The sequence below is a fragment of the Chenopodium album genome, chromosome 7 (genome assembly GCF_948465745.1).
Source record: "Chenopodium album chromosome 7, dcCheAlbu1.1, whole genome shotgun sequence".
Classification (NCBI taxonomy): Eukaryota; Viridiplantae; Streptophyta; class Magnoliopsida; order Caryophyllales; family Amaranthaceae; genus Chenopodium; species Chenopodium album.
The window spans coordinates 31374093-31385569 of record NC_137840.1 but is presented as its reverse complement, the minus strand read 5'-3'; the positions used below and the strand labels follow the sequence as shown (position 1 = coordinate 31385569).

General features: G+C 38.7%; 1 long non-coding RNA gene across 1 annotated transcript; it reads left to right on the top strand.

The window, feature by feature from the left end:
• Positions 1 to 9511: 9511 nt before the first annotated feature.
• LOC145641022 (uncharacterized) lies at positions 9512 to 11005 on the top strand. The gene is made up of 3 exons (XR_014115101.1): positions 9512 to 9671; positions 9976 to 10017; positions 10797 to 11005. It is a non-coding gene; the product is annotated as an uncharacterized LOC145641022 (long non-coding RNA).
• Positions 11006 to 11477: the final 472 nt, after the last annotated feature.

Genomic DNA, 11477 nt, shown 5'->3' with positions numbered 1-11477 from the left:
GTAGTTGATTGCTACAAGGATGAACTCATGTCCCCCTTATCCTGGTGGCGTTGTCTTTCCAATGATGTTGATACCCCAAGTAAAGAAAGGCCATGGAGAAGTATATGTGTAGAGAAGCGAAGGTGGAACATGCTGCAAATTTGCGTAGACTTGACACTTCATACATTTCTTGACGTAATCGTGACAGTCTCTCTCCATGGTAGTCCAATAATAACCTTGTCGTTGAATCTTTTGGACTAACATTTTATCATTCATATGCGTTCCACATATTCCGGCGTGGAGGTTTCCATGGTTTTGCGCGCTTCACTCTTCGCTATGCATAAGAGATTTCTTCCTTGAGCGATCCTTTTGTGGAGTTCTCCTCTAATGAGCACATACTTTGAAGCCAGAAGCCTCAAAGCACGTCGTGCCCTTTTATCTGTATACCATGGTGTAAGGAGGGTGATCCCATCCTAAGGAGGCTTTTAGATGCCCATGGCCAATTAAAAGCCTAGGACTTTACACTTGTTACGGTGTATTAGGCTTTGACACTAGTAGAAAAATAGCAATAGGCAGCGGTTAAAACCCGGTCTAAGGCACCGGTTTGAAGCGGTTTCTATGTGGGGGGTGCCAATTACCCCCTTTTTGGCACTGGTTCAAAACCGGTGCCCTAAATAGGTTTTGGCACCGGTTAACTGGTGCCTTTAACTATTTTGGCCACCGGTTAACCGGTGCCTAAAACTCCTACGTAATTTTTTTATTCCTGCGTAATTTTTTTTTGGTGGTAGCTTGTTTTGGCACCGGTTAACCGGTGCCTTTTCACTATATATATGTATATATATATATATATGTACATATATATATATATGTACATATATATATATATATGTGTATATATATGTACATATATATATATTCCATTTTTCGTGCAATAATATTATAGAAAAAACACCGTGTTTCCAGCAATAATAATAACCTGTAATTCCAGCAATAATATTAAATAAAATAATTAATACTATTATTATTATAATTACTAATAATAATAATAATATTAAATATTATAATAAGATACAAATAATATTAAAAACAAGAATTCATATATATATTGATATAAATATTCCCAAACGCAATACAATAATAATAAAAAAAAAGTGTTATATATATATACAATGATAGTAAGTAAATAATGAATAATAATATAGTTCAAAAGTTAACATAAATTTACAATCAAAATGTCATTTACATGTTGAAGGTGATTAAAGACGCCAACATGTCACGAACTTCATTAAGTCCCTTGATTGTCAACGGTCCATCCTTTTTGACCTTGCAAAACTTGAAATACAAAAAAAATTATATTAGAATTATTTAATTAGGCAAAGCGTCTGCCCTAATAGCAGACGCCCCAATTCATCTAAAGGAGCCGACTGCACCAAAGCAGTCGACCCTACGAACTTATTTTTAAAGTTAAGTTCAACACTTAACGGCTATTTACCATTTTTTAAAGAGGCCTAAGGCCGGATATTATTTTAAAAGAGGCCAATGGTCGGATATTAATAAATAAATAGAGGCCAACGACCACAGTCTGCTCCAACATGGCTATGACCGTCTGCTCCAACATGAGTCAAATAACCACGGACGCCCATTTGGGCGAATTCATCGAGGAGAAGCATCTCCCATTTGGGTGGCACATTCCCTTACTAATACATCAAATGGCCCAGCCGAATGCTAAGGCAACATTTGTAGTTTTTAAATTTAATCAAAAGTGAAATCTAAAAGGCTGAGAGTTTTTGAATTGTTCTAGTACAATTGGAAAAAGGTTGTTGTTTCATGATTAGAGGCTATCAAGCATAAGGCCGGATGCGCCTATTTTTGCTATGGGGTAAGTCAGGCGAAAAATTCCTTTTCAATAAAAAAGCTAAGTCTAAAAACTTAGCATTCTACATATACGAGGCTTATGGCCGGATGCGCCTGTTTCTACTCTAAGGTAGGACAGGCGGACCTTTTTCTTATTAAGAAAGCGAGCTAAAATACTGAGCAGATTATTTATACCAAAGAGAGGTCTCTGACCGGATGCGCGTGTTGTTTGCTCTATGGCAAACCAGGCAGAATATTTTTATTTAACAAATAAGCTAAGTTAAAAACTTAGCATCTTATTTTAACGAGGCCTATGGCCGGATGAAATCAACGGATTGACTGCTCAGCATGGCCGTCTGTCGCTTGGTTTGGGGCAATCACCATAGTGATTGATTGACTTAGAAACCATGCATACCCTTCTAAGTATCAATAATTTCTAAGTCAATCAATCCAATCAACCGAAACAAACTGATATCCGGCCAGGGGCAAGAACATTTGCATACTATACAGGCTAAAATACTTAGCTAAAATTCTATGCATAAAAATTGGAAGCTTTGAATTTTTTTTAAGCATAAACACCAATATAAATAAAATCGGCCAAACAACCAGATGCTTCATAAAAATTAAAAGCCGTCAAAATTGACGTCTGTGAAGTGTTTACTGGCCAAGCGAGGAATTGTTGAATTACCCGAACCCCCGGTCAGTAAAGATACATTTTTACTTGGCACACAGGCCAAAAAAGCAGAGTAACTGGCCATTCGGTCGCAGAAATAAAAGACATAAAGCTTAAAGATCTGGGGAGCTTCTCAGCATCGGCATCTGCCTTGTCCTCCGGCGCATGCTCGTTGGGTTTCGCATCTCCCTCCTGATCATCCTCCTCCTCATCCCCAGACGATGAGCCGCCAGACGAGACGGACTCCTTAGAGGCACTCTTGGCAGCCGCCTCCTTCTCGGCCGCCTCCTAAGCTTCCTTGTGGAGACGGGCATTAAACTTGTCATTAGCCTAACAAACTGGACCTTCCATGTTTGATAATCGGCGGACGATTGATTAGCCGCCCAGGCCGCACGCATGATGACCTTATTATTGTCCATCATTTGTTTGACCAAGGCTTGTTTTCCTCCTCCATTTAGAACTTATACTTGGTCCGGAGTTAGGTCTCCTAGTTGCTCAGCCGCCCTCGGAGACTCTTGACCGTCGCCTCCAGGCTAGCCATTTTAAACTCTACCTCCTTGAGAGTGTCCAGCTTCTCGTTAAGGCCCTTGACCCTGTCCTTGAGCTCCTTCACTCGATGTTGGCCGCGTCCAAGTTTTGATGAACTTGTAGGTTGGCAGACGCCTGGGAATACAACATATCAAGTGTCAGAATCTCATTTTGAGCAATCTCAAATTGAGTTTTGTCCAGAGTCGAGGTGGCCCGACCATTTGCTGCCTTTACCTCCCTTGTCTCCTCATTGAGGGGCCCTTTAAGACCGCTCACGCGCAGCAAGTCCTGCTGGTGTCAAACAAAAGAAACTTGTCAGAAACCATTCGACAAAAATATGTATATTAATCAAGTTTTAAGAAATTGTACTTCGCAAAGGAGCGCCAGAATGCCATCCAGGTCCAGGGTGTCGACCCCTCTGACGGCCGCCTTGTCCTCAAGATCAAGCGTCCTGAGCATCCGTCTTGCCATTTGGAGGACAGTAGGCCTTGCTGGGGCATCTATCTAAACAAATACAGCTAAGTCACGACTTTAAGCCAAATGACATTTCATGAAACGCATGTTCGAATGATAGGATGACTTACCTCCTTCTCCCCTTGTAGCTTCGCTGCCGCCTGCTGTGCCGCCAGCAGTGGTGAGTGGTTGTTTGCCACTCTTCGACACTCATTGTTAAGCGTCCAGCTTTATAGGAGTTTTGGTAGTGGAGGAGGCACCCGCTCCTTTCTTGGCAGGATTTGTGGCGACGTGTTTCCTTCGGCTCTAGGAAACGTGGCCAGCCTACTGCTTTCGCAGCTTGGGGTCTGGCTGAGAAGAATGGGCAGGCTTTGACGAGGCACTCTGAAAAGAATTCTAAGTGTGAGTCTTAGAAAAAGAATATGTTATGCATTTCATTAAGCTAAAACTTTGCAAGCTCGTTACCTTAGGGGTGCCGCCTGGTGGCTGCTCATCCGCCTGCATCAAGTTTGAGCGGTAGAAGGCGGCTGAAAGGGTTAGTTTCTTGTGAGCAGGGAGCTTGGCCATTGCCTTGTCTGCAACAAATAACCAAGAATTAGCAAAGAAAAAAATAAACAAAAGCAAGCAAATGTAATAAAATCATGCGGCCAGATACCTCTCAGCATCTCATTACTAAGGCCGCAGGCGGCCAAGTATGTCCCGTCTGAGAGCTACTTGAATCTGGAAATATAGCTTTGGGGGGTGACTTCTTTAACCCCCGTCTTATTGTTCGTCCGGATAGCCACAATAAAAAGGCCCCGGTCAAAGATCTCCGCTTGTGCCCGCCTGGGAACAGGCAAAAGGGCTTTTTTCCCAGCCAAGAGGCGAGGATACTAGGTCCAGCGGTTGTACTGCTTGTTTCTTTAGGCGTCTGAGGAAGAGACTATATAAAAATTGGTCATCCAGTCCTTCCACTTATTCTCTTTTCCCACCTTTATCATTTAGCGGGTGTGGCTGGTCAAAGTAAACCAGCCGATCCCGCTTAGATTGGGCGTCCTGCTTAAATAGTGCATGTGAGCAAACGCCTAAAAGCTGGGATTCACCTCCAGCATTTCGCAGGCGGCAACGTAGCCCAAGATATTTACCCAAGAGTTGGGTTCTAGTTGCCAAATACCCCGTTGGTATCCATCTAAGATCCTCTCCACAACCGGATGGAGAGGAAAGCAAAGTCCTGCCTGGATAGCTATTTCATAGCAACCGAAGCAATGGTCACCATAAACAGCCATCTCAGGCCAGGTGACCGTGTCAATAGCATCCGGCAAGGACAGAAGAAATCCATGTCCCATGAAATGGTCAGAAAGAAATTTGTGAAGATCATCCTTCATGATCTTCTACCTGCCTTCTGGGACGTGCAGATAGTAAGGCGCAAGTTCATGCCGCTTGGAAGCAGACGGCTCCACTTATCCCTCTCCCTTCTCAACGAAGAGGGACTCTCTGGCAGTTCTAAGGTTCGACTGCGCCTCCTACGACTCAAGGGGAACGCAGTTTGAAGATGATGACGCTGAGTCATCATCAGAGTTCTCTTCGGAGCTAGGGGACTGCCGGCTGGTGCCACCAGTGTCCTCCCCCAGCTCATCATCCGGCACCGATCCACTCGGCCCGGGGTTCTAAAATTTCTTGCCGCACTCCTCCAATAATGAGTCATTTGGAGTGCTAACGGTGCTAGGCGGGTCTCTACTAATCTCAGAGACAGGCACCCTAATGGAGCCATCAGAATTGACAGTCTCACTGTCCGAATGGTAAAAAGAACCATCCTCTCTATATCTCCTTGTTGTTTACTTTATTCTAACCATCGTGTCTTGTAGAGGCACATACACTATCGGATTTGGAGATGTACTTAAAGCAAAGTTCTCAAATGAGCATTCAACACTCTAAGTTCTAGATTCAGCCGTCCCTGGTGACCGGATGATCGCTAACCTAGGTCGTGCCAGGTGCGTTTGGGAAATCATTTTGATAAAGAAAAAAAACAAAGAAATAAGTAAAAAAGAGATCAGGCGGTTACCTTAGAAGAAGGTAACAAGAGTCGTCGGTCTTGGGCGTTTTGTTTAAGCAGGCAAACTAAGGGGGCCGACTGCCGGATGCTCAGGAAAGTCAAAGTCTTTGAAAGTCAGAAGATTTAAGATTCTCTTAAAGATCCACATAAGTGTGAATCCAAGGAGAAGTCAACCTTCTATTTAAAGAGGGGGTGAAACCCTGGTGTAGACACCCATTTGTGTCTCCCCAAAACCAAATCCGGTGATGAGTACCTTTCACGTCGAATCATAATCGAATGAAATGAAAGTGTGGAAAGTCTAGTGTTACAGATGGTTTTAATTTCTTTTCTCTTCACTCTGTTTTTGAAAACTTAATTTAAGAAAAACAGCCAATCTAGTTTGGTTGGTCCATGATATGGGTTCAATAGTAGTGTAGTTGGATGGGGCTTGACAAGAGCAACGATATATTATAAGCCCAATTCCGATGAATATTGAGGAAGTTATGGCCGAATTACTGAACTGGGTCTGGTTTGAGCCTTATATGCGGCTCAATGATATAGAAGAGGGCCTAATATGGATTTACCATTCTTAATGCAATTAAGAATGGTTTTAGTCTTCTAGATTCTTCTAGAAGGTTCTTTTCATTCCTAATTCAATTAGCATTGATAAATTGACTTTTGGTGACTTGTAGAGTATTAATCAGAATAAAAGAATGTTTTTGTGGAAAATACGATTTTATTCTCCTGTACGACAATTTCTATTTGATTTTAAGAAAATGCGTGAAATTCTGAACCAGCGCCAAACGCCAGCTGTAGCGCCTGGCGCCTGGCGCTAATGTTGGCGTCTGGCGCCAATAGCTAGTGTTGGCGCTAATCAGATTTTATTTGCGCCAGAACTCTGTTTTGATATTTTATCTTTTTGGCTGATTTTTCTTTATAAATAACGTCGTAAAAACCCCGTTTTAATTCACCAACTCTCATTAAGATTTCCTTGATCTCTCTCTCTCTAATTTCTAAACTAGCCTTCTCAAAAATACAAAATTCCGCATTCATTAGAACTAGATACACCTATCCATATTCGAAGTTGCCTTCGCCCTAGACGTGAAAGGTTTAATTTCTGAGGGTTTGGTCCTTAATCTCTATTTCCATTATTTAATTTAATTGTTTTGTTTATTATTTTCATTGAAGTTACTAACGTGTGTATTTTGTTATTAGAAAGAGGTACGAGGCATCAAAGTAAGTACTTTAATGGTTTTTTATTGATGTTATGACATAGAGTTCATGTTTAGGTTGTTATTATGATATTCCTAGTATTATGTCTAGGTTAACTTTAATACTAAGTATGATCGTTATGATGCCTTTTATGTTCTTCCTAATATTTATGATTGTTACACTAGTGGAAAAATTGTCATTTGTATGTAACACCCTATTTGTAACGGGCATGATAAAATCCGTTACAAAAAGAGTAATTGTAACGGGCAAAATATTTGATCGTTACGGATAAACTTATTCGTAACGGGCAAACAAATGTCCGTTACAAACAATTAATAATTGTAACGAGCAAATAAATGTCCGTTACGAATAGTTATTAATTGTAACGGACAAATATAAAACCCGTTACAACTAAATAACTCTCTAGGGTTAAATGTTTGATCTGTTCCCACTTCGCCCAGCCGCATTTCTTCCTCACTCCTCTTCTCTTTCTCTCTGCTCATACCACTCTCTCTTTCCGCATCTATCTTCTTCCTCACTCATCTGCTCTCTCTCTCCTGAAATCACTCACTTTCTCTACTCAAACCAAAAATTATCAATAGCTAAAACTCAAGAGTGATTTGCTCAAGAAGATTAGGGAGATTGAGGCCAATAAGACGTTGTCTGATCCTGAAAAGGCGAAGAAGCGTCGTCAACTTCTGGTTGGAGTTAGATCCGGAGCAAGCATCGATTGCCCACAACCACCGTCGCCGCCGTCGTCAATTTGAACCAAATACAACAACAACAACAAACTTGAATCAATTATTGATTCAAAAATCAGAAATTTGATGATAGGGTTTCTTGGTTCTTTAGCTTTGCGTTTTGGTCCAATTATTCAGGTTAAATGCCTTGATTTTTTTGGGTTTAATTTATGTAATATTGTTCGAAAAATTACTCCATTTTTACTCACGATCCACTCTTCAAATCCTATTATTTTAGGGTTAGGGTTTTCTAAATGGACCCATTTGCTTCGGTTGTCGATAATCTAAAATCATTTGCAAAATGCGGCCAAGATCTTATCACCGGCATCACTCGCCGCCGGCAGTATTAGTCCCGTTAAATCCGGTACGTTTTTTTGTTTCTCACTTCTGTTTTAGTTTTTGTATATTATCATTTTGTTTGGCCTTGTTAATTTCTCAAATTTGATGCTACAATGTTGTAAAATGCTGAATTTGATCTTGTTTACAGCTTATTATATGCTAATTTACATTTTTTTTTTTGTAATTATTGATTTGATAGTGTCAAATTTGATCTTAATTGCTTGACTTGCTTTAGTTTATGCCAATTTTACTCAGCAATGATCATTTTAGCCAGTACAATTTGATCTTTATTTGAAGTTTTATGGAATATATGTTTTTTTTTTGTTTTTCTTTTGAAATTTGATTAACTGATCTTAATAAGTATAAAGTTCACTATGATGTACATATGTTCTTTACAGAGTATGTGTTCCCTTGGGGGCTAACTCCCTTTTTATTTGTATTGCCATTTGGAGTATTTGAACAATTGAAACCCATATATGCACTTGGGTGCTGTTCCACATTGGGAAAAAGAGCAAAGTACCATTTTCCACTTCTAGGAAGTCACTTTATCTGTTGCCAATTGGCTTTAAGGCGAAGCCTCACTTAGCTTATGGATTGGACATTAAAATGAGTGTTTTGCCAGACAAATGATTTTGATGCTGATGTGCATTTTCTTCTCCAGTATTTTGAATATTTCTTTGCTTGTCTACCTTTTTTTAGGTACAAAGACGTATTGCACAAAATTGTGAGGCTGCTCGCAAAAGTCGTATGCGGAAAAAGGTGGGAAGAGAAGTGTTACAAGTTTAATGAGTTATGGTACTTGTTTCTGCTGATCTAATTCTTCTTGGAACTTTGTTATTTATAGGTCTATATTCAGCAATTAGAGTTGAGCCATTCAAAATTGATGCAAATGGAGTAAGATCTTGAACGAGTGAGATAACATGTATGATGATAATTGACATAATTCTCATTGCCCTTCTTATCTATTATAGATGTGTTTCCTAAAGACTGCATCTTTAATCATAATGCTAAACACATCCTTGAATGGTTGATTCCAGGGTACGTTTGTAAGCAATGATATTGACCGGCTTCCTTTCTTTGCCATTATAATTCAGGTTTGCCTTCCAATATGTCTGCTTCTAGCATTCTTCTACTTAAAATTTCTGTCTTTTGATAAACTGCTAATTCAATTAGTTGTTTGTGTAATATATGGCTGCAAATTAAGTCATTATTTTAAGAATGCACGTATTGCTCATTCAATCATTTAAAGAATTAAAAAACTGCTAAGTGGAGTAAGGTTTAATAAATTAAAACAGACTAGTCAAGAGTCTTTTGAATAATAGCCTTCTTATTTTGAATTGTAGAATTCTACAGTTGCATAGCTTGATATATCAGCAATCTATTTTCAAACAAGATCAATTTAAGTCATTTGAAAGTTGTAAGTAGAGTGCTGAGTATAGCCTTTTATTTTTAATTGATATTGAGATAGACTATGAAACTATACTGAAGTAAAGTCAGACTATATCGCTGCTAAAAAAAAGAAGAAAAAAGAGTCAGACTATTGGGAACTTGTGACTCCAAATTGTCTCTTGATCTCATTTCCTATCTCCATTACTAGATCCTATGCATTCATCCGGATTTACCAATATTGGGTTATTTTTAGTGCATACCTATTAAGCTTACTTTAATTTTAAAACATGAGACTTATGCATTCTTTAATTATTGTTTTTTTTTCTTTTTAGGGATTGTTGCTTTTGAGATGGAGTATGGACATTGGGTTGAGGAGCAGAATAAACAGATTTACGAACTTAGAAATGCATTGAATACCCATATAACCGATGTTGAACTTCGGATTCTGGTAGATAGTGGCATGAAGCACTATTATGATCTTTTTCAATTGAAGGCAGGTGCAGCAAAGGCCGACGTATTCTATCTCATTTACTGATGCATTGAATACCCATATAACCGATGTTCATCCTTGCACTGCATAGAAGTATAATAGTATTATATTGAATTTTTTGGTTTGAGGAATGTTTTTAGCACTAGAGGGGTTTGATTGGCATTATTTCCTATGGGACTCGATGAATTTTAAATGTTCCTGTTCATGTAAATCAAAATTCTTGAATGCATTGATTTGCTTTTTAAAAATCTTTTTTAATTGAATTTTACCTTTTGCTGACAATCAATTGTGTTTGTTTCTATTTCAGATAATGCTGGAGTAATTGTCAACCCCAAGGGTGAAATGAAAGGTATGTGATTGCACCAACTTTGAATATTATGGTGGATCTTTGTGACTATATTTGAGCCTTTGTTAGTTCGGGAGTAGTTTGACATGGTAGCTTAGAATTTCATGGCATTTTGGTAGACTGTTCAATTTCCATGAAACCTGAATTTACTTGAATTTATATGGAATGTGTAACATGCATATCAGCTTATGTAATGGCTCAAAACAAAAAAACAAAAAAAATCTTAAGTAAGGGGACTGGGTAGGTAGGTGAAGTAAACTTCCCTTGTCATCAAAATTTTGTTACAAAGATTTCCCTTGCCATTTATCAATGGAACCTTTTGCACCCTACATCCCATTTCCTGCTTTGTTGATTTATAATCCAAAACACAACACAATCTTGTGAATTAATGTTGTACAAGTTGCTTCTTATAGCTTTCGACTTGTATACAATAAACCCTTTTCTGTTTTTGTTAACTGAAAAAAAGTCTATTGACTAGTGTTGCCGCAGAACATTTCTCACATGTTTTGAGACTAGCATCTGATGAGTTGATGTGTTTAGGTGTGAACTCTCCGTTATTTTGACATGGCTGCATTTCAGTGTATATGTTTAAAACATTTGTCTGAGATGTAAAGCATTAGAAACTTCTTCACCTCTGTGGGTGTGTTCTGAACAAACAGAACATAAAAAGCTTATTATGCCAACAATTTTACTGTATATGAAGTTTACTTCTCTACTTATTGTTGATTACAATATAATTGTTTATATATCCCCGTCTTAATCCATATCTCTCTGTGTTTCAGGATCTGCTATTACTGGTCCCATTGCAAAGGAGTATGCCGATTTGTGGCCAAGGATTGCTAGTGCTGCCAATGCCATTGTCTAAGAGATGTCGTTCAGAGTTTCCAATTTTGTTTTGCTATAATTCAGAATGTTTATAGTTGGATAAATGAACAATGCCGGTTTTGTAGGATGTGTTAAGTCAATTTGTAAGTTTGCAAGATATTAGTTGATTGTATATTAATTTATACTATATTTGTATAAAATATAAATATCTCTCATTATTAATTGATAAAATAGTGTGCAAAGCAATCCAACATTTGCTGGATTTTTTTTTTTTTAATTAGATCACACACTATTTGTAACGGGCAGATTTTAGGCCCGTTACAAATAAGTAAGTATTCGTAACGGGCAAACTATGTTCTGTTACGAATAACGGGGTTATTCGTAACGAACATTTGGATGCCCGTTACAAATAACGGGGTTATTTGTAACGGACATTTTGATGCCCGTTACAAATAACGGGGTTATTCGTAACGGGCATTTCAAATGTTCGTTACGAATAACCCTATTATTTGTAACGGGCACTTGTTTGCCCGTTACAAATAACAACTTATTTGTAACGGACAAGTGTCCGTTACAAATAACATTTGCAATCCGTAACAGCCGCATACGTAATGGTCATTGCCTGTTACAGATGGGAT